This window comes from Euprymna scolopes, chromosome 16, assembly GCF_053919585.1.
Source record: "Euprymna scolopes isolate OS-2025 chromosome 16, ASM5391958v1, whole genome shotgun sequence".
Taxonomy (NCBI): domain Eukaryota; kingdom Metazoa; phylum Mollusca; class Cephalopoda; order Sepiida; family Sepiolidae; genus Euprymna; species Euprymna scolopes.
This window is the reverse complement of record NC_136497.1, coordinates 48,271,158-48,290,600: the sequence shown is the minus strand read 5'-3', so window position 1 is coordinate 48,290,600 and position 19,443 is coordinate 48,271,158.

The following is a 19,443-nucleotide window of genomic DNA, read 5'->3' as shown; positions in this document are numbered from 1 at the left end:
AAAATCCTGCTCACGTGATTATGTGTTTTTTAAAACATTTACATAACCTTTTTATTTTTATTTATATATCTGTTTAAACTTATCTGTCAGTGTACTAGAAGGAATTCAGTTGATTACAGCCCTTTCTGCGTGTTCTTTACATTACAATAGTACAACCCTGAATCCGACGGCGTAATACTACAGTGTTCAATACTGTAAAACTGAAACGAAGCTGTTCTGCTTTAAAAGGGCGCCATTTTCTCTTTATTCATATTTATATCGATTCTTTGCTTTAAAAAACTAAAGTAATTACGTGTTTACTTTTTTAATATCCCATTTTGGTGTTTCGGACTATTTTACTAAAGTAAGTAAAGCTTCATTATTTTTCAAAACTGTTTATGTTTCTTTGTTTTTCGATATTTCGTCGATATTATTTAGTAAGAGTGTTTAGCAGTAAAGCCAACAAACGACTACCCGAAAATTATATATACAAGAAATAAATGTTACCATAGTCAATAAAAATTGAGTTCATGTTTTTTTTTGTTTTGAAATAGTTTTTAATGCTCTTTACTTGAAATAATTTCGGCGAACTGAAATTAAAACGAAATTTGAGGCGATAACTACTTCAATGAATGTTTATATAATCGAATATTCCTCAAGCACAAAATAACGGAAAACATTAAAATATGTGTATAGATATTCCTTACGTTGACGGAACTCTCTTAAATTGTTAACACAGAATGCTCAGGTGCCCCTCCTTCAAATTGAAAACGTGGCTCTCCATTTAAAAGTCGCTGCCATTTTGATTTTTTTTAAACCGGTTCGTGAATTAAAAAAAAATTTTACGAACTACTTAAAAATACAAACCTATGAACTTTTCTACCATAAAAGTAACTTTTATTGACTATGGTAACAGTTATTTCTTGTAGATTTATATTATTATGTATATATAACATTTTCTCTTTGTAAGGAAACATCATTTTGTTGATCACTCTTGGCTACGAATGGAAATAAAGTTAATATAAAAAAATATATTTTCGCGAAAATTATCTTTACTTTCATACTATTTTGCTTAGGGTAAAATTTTTGAGTATTAAAACCTATCTCTTTACAACCCCCTCCTTTTCATAACCTATCATACTTTCATCAATCACAGTCCATTTTCTGTAGGCTGTTTTTGAACCCAGTCAACGACGGGTACTTCTGCTAGTATATATATATATATATATATATATATATATATATATATATATATATATATTTGTGTCTGTGTGTGTGTGATTAGATGTGGTTAAAGGTGGGGTAAATGAATTTAATGGATACTATAAGTTCAGTAACATGTTGCAGGATATCCAAGCAAAACCTACAATCGTTTCATGTCTATTTAGATGTGATCTCCTCATCAAATCAATAGGGAATGTGGAAGGGGGTCATAGCACCAAAATAACGATCCATATGTAGCATTGAGTAGAATTAAATGGATAACATTTTATTCAGGTCTCAAAGATATAATAAGAATTTGGAAGAAATATTCAAATATTTTCAGAACATTACTATCGGGCTTAAAATATAGATATAGATAAAGATATAGATATAGATAAAGATATAGATATAGATACTAGCAGTTTTGCTCGGATTTGCTCGGCCCTATGTATTGTTCATAAGTTTATCAACAGCAACATCTTCGCAAAAAACTGATTTCAAAACTTGCTGCATGTCTGAATACCCTTTATGTAAAATTTCAAATCTTTAAACCCAAAGTTGACTGAATAGTTTGCTAGAGACCGCAAAAGTCCAATCCTTTCACTTTGATCTTTTGTCTTCCAAATTTTCGGCAAAAACCCATTGAAAAGCTTGCCCTATGTCTGAATACACTTAATATAAAATTTCAAATGTTTAGACCAAAAATTGGTTGAAATAATTTAGTAGAGCTTGCAGAGGTCAATTTTTTTAAAACTTTGATTCCTAATTTTTACCTCTTACCATTTATTGTTTTGGGATCAAATCGAATTAAAAAGTTTGATCTATGTCCAAATAACCTACATCTAAAATTTCATATTTGACTGAATAGTTTGCTAGAGACCGGAAAGACCGATTAAAAAGATTTTTCCAAATTTCAATACTCATTATGTTACATCTCGAGTCTGTAGACTGAAAATTGACACACACAGACACACAGGCAGACAATTTAACTTCTCTCTCTCTCTCTCTATATATATATATATATGTGTGTGTGTGTGTGTGTGTGTGTGTGTGCGCGCGCGCCTGTGCGTGTATATGACAGAGTGGAATAGACAGTTCTAATGGTATTCAAACACTATATATTTAATAATAGCAGCAATTATTAATTCCATTAAAATTTGTTGACGTTTTTGTGAATAACAAAGATAATGTTTTTCGGGAAGTTATCGTAACTCGTTTGTAAAAAAAAAAAAAACAACAACAACAAAAAAAACAAGATACGCATAAAAATATCATCAAATTTGCATATTAAAAACCTTGTCAAATATGGATTCCATATCATTTAGAAATCGAACGGAAGTCGTGTAAAGAGACTCCATTAAATATTCGATCATGTTTGTAAAATATTTTTATTAGTTTCCTTGCACTCGCTCTAGTGCAACGAATGTTAATTTGGAGCTAATTTATTCGCTTTAGAGGAAAATCTAAAAAAGAATCAAATTAGATTTTTAAAAATAAGAAAATTACAAAAAAAAAAATGCTTCAAAGAAGAAACCGATTAATCTTTCTGGAAATCCTGAATCATAATTGCAGCAATCATTGTGCACCCTGTGACCTTAAACAAACGAAAAAATATGCTTCACCAGAGTACACATTCGCTATCCATCTCATTATCTATATATCTATAAAATGAAATTGTCTATGTACACTTCCCTACCAAACTACTCTGTTAAGTTTCAGTCTACAGACTCAAGATTTTATATAAGGTGTATTGAGGTTTTGGAAAATCTTTCTAATCTGTTTTCGGCCAGAAAATTGTCTGTCAAGAGGTCAAAGTTCAACGATTTGACATTTGAAAACTCTACCAAACTTCTCCGCCAATTTTGGATCTAAACACTTGACATTTTAGATGTAGGTTAGTTAAACATGGATGAAACTTTTTAAATTGATTTGATCCCCTCAAAATAAATGTTAAGAGGTAAAAATGTTAAGAGGTAAAAATGTTAAGAGGTAAACAAAGTTAAAAAAAAAAGTTGACCTCTGTGGTATCTACCAAATTACTCAGCCAAATTTTGGTCTAAACATTTGAAATTTTACAAAAATATAGGGCAATCTTTTCAATTGCTTTTAGCCGAAACTTGGCTGCCAAGTTGTGAAATTTAAAAAGATTTGACTTTTGCAGTCTCTAGCAAATTATTCAGCCAAATTTGGGTCTAAACATTTGAAATTTTACATAAAGGGTATTCAGACATACAGCAAGCTTTTTAGTCAATTTTTGGGCTAAAATTTGGCTGCTAAGAGGTCAAAGTTGACAGAGTTGATCTTTTCAGACTCTACCAAATTTCTCCGCCAAGTTTGGGTCTAAACACTTGGAATTTTCGGTGTAGGTTACCTGGACATGAGTCAAAAATTTTAATATATATATACACACATAAAGTTATGAACAGTGCATAGGGCCCGAGCAAAGCCGGGCTGAACTGCTAGTATTATATATTATTTAAATATTTTTATGAAATTAGGGGGTTATTATAATTGTACGTACAGGATTCACTCCTAAATTTATTCATTGATCATTATGAATTTTTGAAGTCAAATGCTAGGTGTAAGATCTCAAAATGTAGGCTAGATATACTTTCGTATAATGTTTTTTTATTAGTTTAGTTGTTTATCCATTATATGTGCATTTTAGTATTCGTTAAGAAACATTACCATTGTGCAAAACAGGAAAGCGTATTTACACCTTATATTTATTTTTGTTTAGTATAAATTTACAATTTACAGGGCGAGCAAAGCCCTTACGTTATAAATGTCCAGTGTCTGAACAGTGCGCTAGAAGTGAGCGGATCAGAGAATAATCATTTGCGTGATGAAGAGAGTATGATGTTGAAAGAACCGAAACACACACACACACATATATATATATATATATATATATATATATATATATATATATATATATATAAGTAGGTTGTAGTTTGCTTGAAGCATTGTTGAAGAAAATTATAAGGTAAAATTAAAAGCCAAGAACAATGCGAGATTTTTTTTTTATATAGAGTAAAATTAAATGCAAACAAAAGAAATAAAGTTCTTTTTTTTTGTTGTTTGTTTTTTCTTTTTCACACAAATTTTAACTCTAAACAACAGTAATTTTTTTTCTGTTGTATTCAATGGTGATATAAATCTCAATATATTTCAGACTTATTAGTCCATTTTCAAGAGAAGACAGCGGAAGAGTGTTCAAAATTGGAAAAGTAGCCGCAGAGTTTGCCACGTGATACCGCGAAATATAGAACAAAAAATGACGTTAGGAGAACGTTAAAATAAATCAGTTGATGTTTGAAATACTTGTTGCGTTTGTGAATCAAGGGAGATGACTATTCAAGCAAGGTTTTTTTTTTTTTTTTTTTTTTTTGATTATTGTTTTTCTTATGTTTTAAACTTATATTATAAAAGCGGAGCTCAATTCCAGTCTATTGTTTAGTGTGGGAGTATTTTTTGAAATAATTAAAGATTCGAGGATACGAAGTTGACCTACGTTTCTTGAAGAAGCAAGAATGTTGATGTGAAAATCTGGTTCTGAATTATAAAAATATTCGCACTTGCATTAATTCAGAACCAGATTTTCACATCAACATTCTTGCTTCTTCAAGAAACGTAGGTCAACTTCGTATCCTCGAATCTTTAATTATTTCAAAAAATACTCCCACACTAAACAATAGACTGGAATTGAGCTCCGCTTTTATAATATAAGTTTAAAACATAAGAAAAACAATAATCAAAAAAAAAAAAAAAAAAAAAAACCTTGCTTGAATAGTCATCTCCCTTGATTCACAAACGCAACAAGTATTTCAAACATCAACTGATTTATTTTAACGTTCTCCTAACGTCATTTTTTGTTCTATATTTCGCGGTATCACGTGGCAAACTCTGCGGCTACTTTTCCAATTTTGAACACTCTTCCGCTGTCTTCTCTTGAAAATGGACTAATAAGTCTGAAATATATTGAGATTTATATCACCATTGAATACAACAGAAAAAAAATTACTGTTGTTTAGAGTTAAAATTTGTGTGAAAAAGAAAAAACAAACAACAAAAAAAAGAACTTTATTTCTTTTGTTTGCATTTAATTTTACTCTATATAAAAAAAATCTCGCATTGTTCTTGGCTTTTAATTTTACCTTATATATATATATATATATATATATAATGTATATATTATATATATATATATATAATGTATATATTATATATATATATATATAATGTTGAGTTTTTCTCGCGCTGACATTGATGTTAAAAGCCTACCTTTTCTATTTAAAATCAATAAAACGAACCTCCTAATATACTCAGTCATTAATATGCGAGCAACTACAGGAAGGTTAACTAATTTGCATATTCCTTTGAAAACGAGCGATACTTAATTACTTATTCATTTGTTGTGCAATTGTTGAGCATATTATGTTGAAACTAGGTAAATGAGCAAACACGGCGGCGATAGAATAAAAAGAACAACAAAAAAAAAAACAAGTAGAAAGAAACAAGAAAAATAGATTATTACAGAAACTACCTTAAACAGAAGAGGTGATAGGTAATAGAATGATCTTATGAGAAAAGAATTAGATATTATATTGCTTTATTAAACGCTGGTACGATAAAACACGAGTCTATTATTATGATTTCGGATTAAAACAGTATTGCTTGAAATAGTGTAGGTTGTGATCCAGATGTACATACGATGTAGTCTGAAATACTATATTTTCGGATTCAGACAGGCGTACAGTATCGTTTTAAATAGTTTGGGTTTAGTCAGACATACGTAGAATATAGTTTAAAACAGTATAGTTTCGGTTTTAGACAGGCATACCGTATTGATTGAGATTGTCGGACTGACTTCCTCATCTTGGTTGTTATTGTCACAACGTTTCGGCCATTTTGCCCTCCGGCCTTCGTCAGGTGAACGGTTTGTTAGGAGTCTCGAACCCAACCCTTTATTATTATTACGGGGGTACCGTGTTCGGACTCCAGCTAGGCTTTGGGACATAGTTGCTGATTCTCTGTTTTTCAATGTTACTTTTTCACTGCCTTCGTTCAGGATTGAACTCAGCTCCTTTAACTGTAAACTTTGATACAACGTCTAGGACCACTCGGCCATATGTCACTAGGACAATTCTTAGTTGGTTTTTGTTAATGTTAAACCTATGTTGTTATTCAAGGTTTTCTCTCTCTATCAGAGGTGTCCAAATTGCATTCAGCTCTATGCTTGGTTTGCTCAGTAGGTTGTTATGTCCGAGCATGTGAGCTGTTTGTTTAAGTTTTCTCACTTTCCAGTGGGTCTCTCTGTTTATTATTTTTACTTTATCCCATAGGGGGCGATGATCCCCCCTCTCCATCCAGACATGGTTGGCTATACCCGATTTTTCCGTCTCCCCTTTAGTTACCGCTTTTCGGTGTTCTTCCACCCTTAGTGACATATGGCCGAGTGGTCCTAGACGTTGTATCAAAGTTTTTTTCTCCTCATTTTCTTTTCCCTTTGTGGTCGTGTATTCATGAGTTTGATTGTGACTGCACTATTGTTCTGGCTACCGATTTTCTTTCTGCGAAAAACTCTTTTCAATACGCGGAATGACGGACGTGTTTTTTTGGATAGAGTTGAGTTTATTCTGCTTCACACATTGGTTCAGGGACACAGCGCCAATCTCTTGCTAACTCCCTCATCATAGACGGATGTTGGATTTTTGCTACATCTTTAACCTTGTGTCTGCTCTCTCACACCTCAGAGCAAGAACTGCTACTCTTTTTGTCGCTTTCCCAAGAACAACTGATACTCCTCTTTATCTCAGCCCAGTAAAAGGTAATCTTGCAACAACTCTCGCTTTCAAACATTTGGTTCTGTGGTGTAACAATTCAACCAAAAAATTACGACATGCGTCAAATGAATGCACATAACTCGTTCGACCTAACTCTAGTGTGATTTATGACCTTTTTTTCCTTCAGTCATCCTACTGCGGCTACGTTCACTTTTTCATTTCAAACTAAAACTTTATCTATAATCTCTCTCTCTCTCTCTCTCTCTCTCTCTATATATATATATATATATATATATATATATATATATATATATATATGTACTAGCTAAAACTGCTAATCTGCAAACCTAGAGATCCATTATATAACAATAGTATATTTTTGGTTTCAGGCCGAGAGATACCAAATTTTCATTATTAATAAATAAGATATATTATTGATAGAAATATTAGTATAGTTTCTGTTTAAGACAGACATATACGAACTCTTCATCAGTAATACATGGTGTACTTAAGTTGATACGCCGATTTACGTCATATCAATTAAAGTAAAGCAAGTTGAGCTTAGTCAATACTTTTATGGCTATGTTAATTGATGCCTATGTTAATTTGATCAAATTACAAACAAGCCAAACTAAAAACGGACTAATATAAAACGAATGTATTGGAATTAATCTAAATAATTTATGATTAAATATAGACACATATGTTTGTGAGTTTTAAATGGGAGTTCAGATTTTTTGTTGCTCATCTCTGATTATTCTATTCATTATCTCGTAAATCATCTTCATCCGATATCGAATCTGGCGCACAGCAATCTAAAAGGAGATAAATAATGAAATTTGAGGATCTATTATCCCTAATTGATATTACTGGCAGAAATATGCGTATTTCCCAAGTATATTTTACGAAAGAATATATAATACAACGCCTTCAAAAGGTAGTATCATGACAGACGAATATATATACTACACTACGCCCCGCCATGTATTATTTAATGATATAAATATATACAGATGAAATAAAAAATTCCATTAATAGATACTCTCCTTGTTGTAATACCTGTAACGAGGCTCGCACGAAAACAGAACAGAGATCATTTACTCGAAATATATTTGTGTGCCGTGGATGATAGTCTCTTGACTACAAAACATACACTACACTACTCGCGAAAGAGAAGGCATGCCTGGTAGAATGGTATCATGAACATATAACATAGACTATACTACACCTCAAAAAGATGTGATGCCTGGAAGGATGGTATCATGATAACACAACAGATACTACAGGAAAAAGGGAAAGGATAAAAGAAAATATATGAGAACAAATAACGGAGGACAGAAGATCGATAAACAGAAAGAGAGACTGGGGGGTAGACTAAAAAGGTAGATGTGCAGTAAAAGAAAACAAAATGAAGTGTATGAGCATCAGAAAAGTTGAATGGAAGAAATAAATATATGAATATAGTTTGAAAGAGAAGAAAGTGAACGAAGGTAGTCGATTATGGAAATTCACACACACACACACACACACACACACACACATATATATATATATATATATATATATATATATATATATATATATAGAGAGAGAGAGAGAGAGAGAGAGAGAGAGAGAAAGGATGTGGGGAATATAGAGAATACGTAGAGAGAGGGGGGTTCGTGCTTGACGTGAGTATGTACGTGAGGTGAGAAGTCAATCCAGCGCTAATCAGATAGTTGCAGAAGGTATAATAAATGCGCGCTAACTTCATTAGGGCTTTGTTGGATAGAATTGGTGCGGAGATATTTAAGCGTTCATTCGATTAGTAATTGCAACGAACAAGTGGTAGGCGAAGGGAGACGCGAAGGCAACGCCATCAACTTCTGACACCAACTCAACGCTGTGTGCAGATTCCGCGAAAACAGCGTGCCAACATCCGCCATCTTGAAAGTAAAGAATTCGCCAAGAGTGCGACGCGGGATGTGTTAGTATGGTGTGTGCATATATATATATATATATATATATATATGTGTGTGGGGGGGCATATATATATATTGTATACTTACAGAATTATATTCTCATGGTTTTATAAAACGGATATATTTTATTTTAATGATATCTTTTAAAATGTTATACATGTATTGTACAAGCATATTTAGCATAATGTTAAGAGTGTTTTCTGATTGCTGGTTTACTAGAGTTTAATTCTCAGTTCAGTACTAGAGACTTAAAAATTTTTTATTTCATAACCCGTTGCTAAACAATCCCAAAGTCATGTAATCTTGATATAGTAGCAATGAAACGTCAACCTTCGGATCACTTAAACTTTAGTCGACGAATATACATTTTCTTAAACATACATATAAAAATAATTTTATAAATCCCAAAGTAGGTTCTCTACAGTTCAATGTTGACTGCAACAACGTGGACTAAGTCTTTGCAGGGAGGCATGTGAATCTTCCTCCCGGTGTACCACGATGACTCCCCGATTAGTCGTCATACAGTATATTTGTGTGCAAATTTGGGGATTTTGCTGATTTCGATGGCAATAAAAGTATTAGAAGTGTCGAACATTCGTTGATATTACTTCAAATCCGAGGAACGCCGGATCTTCTTGCTAGTCATTATGGCTTAATTAAAGTTTAAAATGCAAAAGTTAAGTATCATGTTTCATTTCTACTCTGAACAGAAACATTCATTTCGAACAAACCCATGTCTTTTCAAAGAACCTAATGCTGTTTTTTTTATATACCGGGCCCTTTCTTCTTCTGCAGTGATAAAACTTCAAAAATGCACTTGTAACTTAGCCTGTATAAGAGTGTTAACTTTGGTCAAAATCAGACTGTTCCTTCTCAAATCGGATTTTTTCGATTATCGACTTTCGCTACTCATCGGGGGCATTCCGAGAGAAAACCTATCTAACGACACTCCCAGACATATACAATATATTGTGTGAAATTTGAAAAATAATCGATCCCGCTGTTTCTAAACCCATCGGGAATAAACTCTCACACATGCAGAGAAACACACAGACACACAAACAAAATGCTTTTTATATATAAGTAGAGATAAAATATATAATTTGTAGTTAACTAATTAATTACTATATAAGTGAAGTCTATAATAAATGATTAAAAAGAAACTAAAAACCTTTTCTTTTTTAAATTAGTTTAAAACCTATTAGTAATTATGATAGGTCTTTTGAACTTAAGAATCACTCACTGATTTAATAACTTAAGTCAGTATTCTGGGTATGGAATGCTGATATTTTGCTTACTCTATTATATTTATAGGGAAAATATTCTATTGTCCATTTATACTCTACCCAATCAATAATTTTGACATTAGTCATATACATACACGATGATCGCAACGTCTTGTCAGACGAGTGCCACTCCCTCAGACACTGGAAGTTCATGAGCCCGAAAATGACATTTACTCCTGCCGGCGAATTCACATGCTCAAGCAGACATGACACTGAAGACGGTCATTGGTATACATACATATATATATACGCACGCACACATACATATGTACACATATCACACACATATACATGCATTCATAAACAATACATAATACGCACACATACATATACATACACACACACATGCAAACATACACAAGACGGTCATTGGCATACATACATATGAATATATACATGCATACATACATATCTATAAGCATACACTCAAATATACCCATATACATACACAATGCATAATACACAAACATACATATACATACCCACATGCATACATACACATATACATACATATACATCCACATATTCACACACATATACAAATACATACACACATATACTTACACATACACATACATATACGTACACATATACACATATATATATACATACACTTACCTACATATACATACACATACATATATATGCATTCATACACATACACACATACATGCACATATACACATACATATACATACACACATGCATACATACACATATACATATACATCCACATAAACACATATATGCATATACACACATACATGCATGCAAACATATATCAATGTACATACATACACACACAAACATATATACACACAGACACACATACATACATATACACATAGATATAAATACATATGCACACACATGTACATATATAAACATGCACACATATACATGCATATATACATAGATACATATAATGATGGCAGATTAATTGTTACATGCATCGAGCATTTCAGGCGTACACACGTCACAGCTTTTTTTTATCCCCACAGGACTTTTTTTTATAGAAAAATGCCTGAGGGAGTATCTATACAAAGATGATATTACAGAGTTTTAGCTTTGTACGACAACTAAATCTCTCTCTCGGTTCAAAATGTTGACATCCAGCAACAAGCAAGAGCAAGATGGCCAGCAACAAGTCAAACTGCAGACAAGCTTAATGCGGGTACTGGTCTACCGCTTTGTGTGTTTTTTTAATCAGAGATTTGCTTCTCCTAGAGGGGTTGCCTTCACCACGCCTTACGGGAGCCCTTTCCACCCCACACACACATGGAAACAAACACATGAATACATACAGATGTATGCCAACATACATATGCATATGCACACACACAAACACACACACATAGTAGCACACAAACACGCACATACATACACATGCATATACATACGTACACATAATACACATGAAGTAACATTCCAAAAGTCTTAAATACTCAATGATCAGGACAATGATGATGGTGATGGGCACGATTAAAGAGATTGACAAAAAAGGCATGGATTTACATCTTGTTTCTTATTTTTACAAGAAAGTTTCGCTATAAGGCTATTACATTTTAAGTAGAAAATGATGATGATGTGGACAATTTCACACATTATTTCACAAATAAAATCGACGACGAATCAAACGTAAACACAATCCAACCGTCATGTATTAAAGACATACATACATACATACTTATATATGATGATGATTGCAACGTCTTGTCAAACGAGTGCCACTCCCTCAGACATTTAAAATCCATGAGCCCAAATACCTGAGGGAGTATCTATACAAAGATGATGTTACAGAGTCTTAGCTTTGTACAACAGCTAAGTCTCTCTCTCGGTTTAAAATGTTGAGATCCAGCAACAAGCAAGAGCAAGATAGCCAGCAACAAGTTAAACTGTAGACCAGCTTAATGCGGGTACTGGTCTTCCGCTTTATGTTTTTTTAAATCAGAGATTTGCTTCTCCTAGAAAGGTTGCCTTCACCACGGCTTACGGGAGCCCTCTTCACCCCAATACACATATACACACACAAATATACACATACTTATATACATACATACATATATCTATATCTATATCTATCTATCTATCTATCTATATATATATATGCATATACAAAGTGTCATCAATTTCATGCAAAAGCCTGTCAAATATATATACTTGCAGGTCGTCCGGCTTTATTCCGGCTTAAAATACGCTTAAATATGATATTTTAGTTCATGCAGATTACGCATTTATGATTATTATTATTATTATTATTATTATTATTATTATTATTATTAATCTTATCATAGAGCCAATACATTATTCATTATTTTTGTATCCAATATACATTGTAATGATTTCAAAAGTAAAAAGAAAAATAAGACTTCGGATCTACCAGCTGGAATCGAAATCAAAACATCCAGCGCCCTAGCCGTTATTTAGTTTTCTTCGTTACCGACTGAGCTACCGCCGCCATGTGAATAAACGAAAAGGTTAACAATTAAACGACTTCCAGCTAAAAATGTATATATAGGCATGTTAAGAAATGACTCGATTTACTTCTGCCAAGGTCAACTGTTTTTATTTTCAATTTTTAACTGTTCTGCAGTTTCACCTAACAACTTAATAAAAAAGAAACATACCATATAAATTTAATTTAACTTTGAAATCCTGTCTGAAATGTAACACGGCGTGCACACTGCAAAAACACCTAATATTTATTTGAAAGGATTAATTGTTAATCTAATCGGTCAAAGAATAATAATAAAAAAAGATATATAGGTATGTAATCTTATATTTGAATTAATGTCTGAAGTGCTTGTTTTGATAAAAACGAAGAAAAACGCGCACGCTCGGAAGCGTTGGAATTTTTTTTATTTAAAAGTAATATTTGTTTGTCTAATCGATTAAAAAAAATATATAGGTTTTTCCTCGTATTAACAAATTCAAAACAGCGAATAAAATTTACGTATTATTTCATTTTTTTTATTTATTAATACAAAGACATCGAAAAAATGAGTTGGTGTCATCAGCTGGAATTGAAATCAAAACATCTAACGTTCCAGTCTGATGTTGTTTTCTAAACAACTTGAAGGAATGAAACAAATATGCGCATGCGCATAAAATAAAAAAATGTCGGCTAGTTGGAATGGACATTTTGAATGTAAATTTGCCGATATTTGTACGCAATATACATGTATGTAAACAATGATATAACTCGCTATAAACCATCATTGGTTCATGAACATTATTTCCTGAGAAGTTCAGTGTTATGTAACCAAACGTTTAAGAGTTCACCTGTTAGATATTTATAAACAGATACATGTACTGTTTTATTTATATAGATTATATTGGACCCAATATATAATAATGATTTAAAAAGTTTTAAAAAATTACTCGTGCGCCACCACTGAGAATCGAAACCAAAACGTCTAGCATACGATTTACTTTTTCCTTTGACGTTAATGCCTGAACTATAATGGCCATGCGTGCTGCAAGGCTAAAAATTACAAAATTAACCAATAGCTATTACGTTACGCATGCATATTCGTAATGCTGTCGATCGACCTTTGTCTCGCAAATTTCTTTTTTCTTTAATTTTCACATTTTTGCATTGATTTTCCCAAAACTCAAATATAAAACTTCGCATGCGTACGAATACCCTATATATTAAGTTTTATGTCTGTAGACCACACACTGCAAGGGAGTTTCGTAGGCAATTTTTTTAAACAAATGTATATAAGCGTACATGAAAATATATAGAAAGAGGTTTTGGTTACTATAAACGTTTTACGCAAATATTACGCAAGTATAAATCACATAGAAGATCTGCATGAATATAATTACACGTAATAGTTAACTAAAGATGATCATCCTATAAGACAACCGAAAAAGCTAATAGGGAATTAATTCAAAGTAATGTTTAAATGAATATTCAAATTAGCTAGATCTTTTGATAGTGAATGCAGTTCCATGAATCATATATAACAAAGTTGTATTTTCTTTTTAAATTAATAGGCAAAAGGGGTTTTAATATGAATATCATCACACACACATAAACACATTTATATATATATATATATATATATATATATATATATATATATATATATATATATGGCGATTAAGCTACACAGAATATTCCGCGTTTCATCCAAGCTAGGATTCATCAGGCTTATACCGGGATTTTCTCGTTGTCTCACGTTTTTATATACGCATCTACTATTGAGTTTTTAGTTAACCAATCAGCTCTGTAGTTTCTTCTGTACACTTTCTAATCAGCCAAGGAGCAAGCACTTACAGGCCAAAGGCCCAGCTGACCTCCGGTTGACCCGTTCCTTTGTGTTTGCTGATTAGGAAGGGTGCGGTAGAAATAAGAGAGCTGATTTGCTGACTAAAATCTCAATAGAAGGTGCGTATATAAAAACATGAGACAACCAAAAAATCCCTGCATAAGCCTGATGAATCCTAGCGTGGATGAAACACGGAATATTCTGAGTAGCTTAATCGCCATATATATTTCATAACTTACTACCTAGCTCTACCTACGTATTGAGCACTGTTGTAGTCTACGCATAAATCTATAATTTCGTATATTAATAGATGTGGTTAAATGAAGTAGTCATATATATACATACATGGTGTCTGTCCATCCATTCCGATGAATACCACGAACATCACTGGTGATGCTGTGACTATGCAGTGGAATTTTTGGGACTAGAGTTGTGTTATCTTTGACTACAATCCGTCCTGAGTCGGTAAATTGTAAGGCTTATACACACACACATGCACATATATATTTAACCGTATAAGATTTAACATTATATGATATTGCGTTTAGATAAATATTTCCCTGTTTTATAAAATGTCATGTTTTTCTAATCAGATTTCGAAAATTATATCTGTCTATCTGTCTGTCTATCTATCTATCTATTATACTAAATCTTAATCAAACGATGTCTGTTATAATCAAATACATGCGTCTATTGCATAAAAAAGGAAAATAGACATGTTTTCGAACAAAATAGCATATCTAACGTATCGGTCTTTAATCTCTTAGTGTCGCGTATGAGAAACCATATACGAAAGCCAATCAATGATAGAGACTTGAAGTAGAAATAGAAACAATACTACGCGAGTCGAAAAGAATAGGAAGTGTCAGAAACAACATAGCACCCTCTCCTATCCATCAAACCATAACACACGCACATTCATACATTCACACACACATTCATACATACACATTCACACACACACACACACACACACACACATACACACAAATGCATGCATACACACGCACACGAGGATATCCGTTGGCACCAGAAATTTCGAAAAGTCACGGGTGGTTGAAAAGACAGAGAAGGAAGAGCACCAATGATACTTTTATTTAAAGACCGCCGAAAATACTAGAATTTGGAGCATGCTTATTGTCAATCAAATTACAGAAAATGCCAGTGGTCGTTGCCATCCTATTATCAATAGTAAACGGCTGTTATGATAACGCAAAATGCTTTGTAACGGTTATTGAAAGAGATGTGCATTACGGGAAATATGACTAAGACTCCAGCGAACGCTGTTTATTTTCCAGTGAGAAATGGCTGACAGTAACTTGTGTGAGTAAATATTACTACTACTAATACTAATACTGCTAATACTACTACTACTACTACTAATAATAATGCTAATAATAAAAATATGAAAGTCTATATAATATCAATAATTGTAGGAGCACTAGGAACACTCCAGAAAAAGCTGGGAAATAAAGACTAGGAGAAATTGGAATGAAGAGAAAGAAGATACTCGATTGCGGAAACCAATCCACGTAAACTCCAAGCACTAACCATTCACATGGAAACTGCAATAGAAGTGAAACAAAATGATGGAAGGAACACCACAATTGCAAAAAAATAAACTGATTCAATCCTCAAAAAATAATCAAGGAGAATTGAAAGACCGAGAAGGCGAGAACTAATCAGAAGAGTACTAGAGACATTGTCACATGCTTCCCCATAAAGACAATGGTCATTGCCAAGCGGTTTTTGTAATAACACAAATCCATTTACATAGATTAACGGAAAAGATGCAGATTACTGAAAATCTAAGGAGATTTGTTTTCAGCTTAACTTCTGGGCACACCATCGGTTATTGTCAGTGAGTAATCTTTGATGATTACCTGTGTAAGAACTCCCCTATTACTAGATCACTTCCCCCACCCCAAAAAAGAGTGAGACCGAATAGCCGAGTTGAGTCCAGGAGGAAGGAAAGATCGACGAGACAGCACTGACCAGACCTCCGATGGACAAGTGCGAAGAGAACTGGGACCTTAGGGAGGCTTATTGCGACCCAAATTCCAGTGAAGATCAATGACCGTTGCCAACGAGAAATCGATGGCAAGCAGCTGTTGCGATAATACAAATTTATTCGCAAATGATATCGAAAGAGGTGGAGAGTACTGGAAACCTGGGGAGACTTGTTCTCAATCAGCTTCCAGGGAAAACCACAGGCTGTTTTCAAGGAGAGATCTTTGATGACCTGTGTGAAAACTCCTTGTGAGCCAATGATAACACAAGGCAATAATTATTGATCTAACAGTGCCAGCTGATGTAGATGTGGGGAAAAAAGAAAAGGACAATGTCGAAAAGTACCGAGGCTTGAAAAGGGAGATAAAAGTGGAAGTTGAAACAAGTAGAAGTTTTACCTATTCTGATGGAAGCGTAACAAAAAGGATTTGACGAGTGGATTGAAAATTGGGATACGTTGCAATGTTGGAATACTTTAAAAGACTTATGAAACGCCAGAATCATGCAGAAAGTACTGGTAGACTGAGAAACCAAGATGCTGATAACTTACATCCATTTGTTATGAGACGCTTATCATTATAAAATCGGCAGTACCAACAAACAGACATAAAAATGTCAATAATAATAATAATAATAATAATAATAATAATAATAATAATAATAATAAATGGTAACTGGATGTTGTGATAACACAAAGTCTTTTGCAAAGGTTATCGAAGAGGTGGAGAGTACTCGAAATCTAGGGAGACTTGTTATCACTCAAACTCCAGAGAACACCACAAGTTGTTCTCAAAAGAAAATATTTGATGATGGCCAATGTGACTAGTTCTAGTCAGTAAATAACGTTAGAAAAGCATTTCATCCAAGGCATGAAAATTGTTAAACAAAATGTTTTTACTATAGGCTTTAAAAATAAAGGCACAAGATTCAATTTGAAATTATTCATCTTCAAAGTGCACTTTTATAAAATTTACAAAGGTATAAAAATTTTATTTAAATTGAATTAAAAAATTGCCTTGGATTTATTTTATGTAATGTACATTCTGTTGCACTTTTTTTAAAAAAAATCATTGAAAATTTTATATCTATATCATTAATTGCTAGATGAAAGATAATGTTTTTAAAGTGCAACAAAATGTACATTGCATAAAATAAATCCAAGGTAATTTTTTGATTCAATTTAAATTACATTTTTATACCTTACTTTGTAAAATTTATAAAAGTGCACTTTGAAGATAAATACATTTCAAATTGAATCTTGTACCATTATTTTTAAAGCCTATAGTAAAAACATTTTGTTTTACAATTTTCATGCCTTGGATGAAATGCTTTTCTAACTTGTATCTCATCTTTTTAAGATTATATTTTAAAACTCTCCTTCTCTCTATTTCAGTTTGTATTTCTCCTCACACCCCTCTTTGTATTATTACAGGTCTGAATATTCTCTCTGTTTCAGTTTTTATTTCTCCTCAAACCACGACTCATTTTTGCAAACCCCTCTTTGTAAAACAGGTCTGAATAATGAGAAAATCTGATTTTTTTTTTTACAAAAACTTTAAAACACCTTTTTTAGATTAAATTTTTTTTAAACTTCTTTCAGAATAGAAAATCATTAAAATTTAATAAGGAACATATTTCATATAGGTTTCATTAACAAATATTCAGTAAATAACGAGAAAAATAGAGATGAAAATTTCAAAAGGAGTGTATTACTGGTTACGGTCAATAGTAGTCCTCGCCAGCGAAAGTCTTTGTTATTCTATTATTATTTAACACATTTTGTGTCCTGCTCTTTCGCGCGAGGACTAATAATAATAAAAATAATAATAATTCATTCATATAGGTTATTAAATGAGCTGTAGAACACTGGAAATCTGGGTAGACTTGTTATCACACAGCCTCCAGGGAACACCACCGGTTGTTTCCAGTGAGAAATCTTTGATGATCGTCTTGGTGAGAACTAATTAATACAAATACTTATAATATGGTGGGATGATTGATGGTTATAAAGATATATATATATTTATTACATGTTTCTACTCATTTTTTAGGCAAAATTAAAGTAAATGTCTTAAAATAAATGTGTGTTGGAATCTGTTTCTCATTGTGCCTGTATCTTTGTCTGAATGTGCATATATGTGTGAGTGGCTGTTACTCGAGGAATTATGCATTTCAAATGTGTATTATATAATTATATAAGCATGAGCGTATACGTGTTCGACGCGTATTTGTGTATTAAAGGAAGAGCGGAAGAGAGAGAGAGAGAGAGAGAGAGAGAGGGAGGGGGAGAGAGAATCTGTTGAGTGCCGAGAGGAGTTTCCTTGTGTTTATTGCCACATACATTGTTTCCATCCGCATTCAGAGGCAGTGCCCGCGTATCGTACGCGCGCCAAATATTTCATCAAGCGAGCAGACATGTTGCTTCCGCATCCCAGTGATGAGATATATGTGACCAGCTCAGTGATTTGATTTCTCGCTGCAAGCACTTTACGTGACCAACAGCTAAAGCGATGTTTAACTTTAACATTGTGTCAGACAGGCTTCGGCACGACCGGACACCAATTGCTCGAAACGAGAACTTGTCAGCTTCTCCTGAGAAAACGACTTCTTTTTCTTCTTCTTCTTCTTCTTCTTCTTCTTCTTCTTCTTCTTATTTTTTCTCTTCTTTTTATTCTGTATTCGCACACATCCTCCCATTTGGTGCATAACTGTACCACCGCCATCATTACCTTTTCGCTTAGTTCGTCTCATATAGAGACATCAATTATTATAGGCAAGTGTTGGCAAGGTCACATAACCTTAAAATTAAGATTTGTTAATGAAATACAATGCCCATAATATTAGCCAGAGACACTCGCCCTCGCCTGGCGACTTTCGTTTCTCCGTTTTACGAGATATAACCATTTACATCATCGAGAGAAGGTCGATAGTGTGGTGTAAT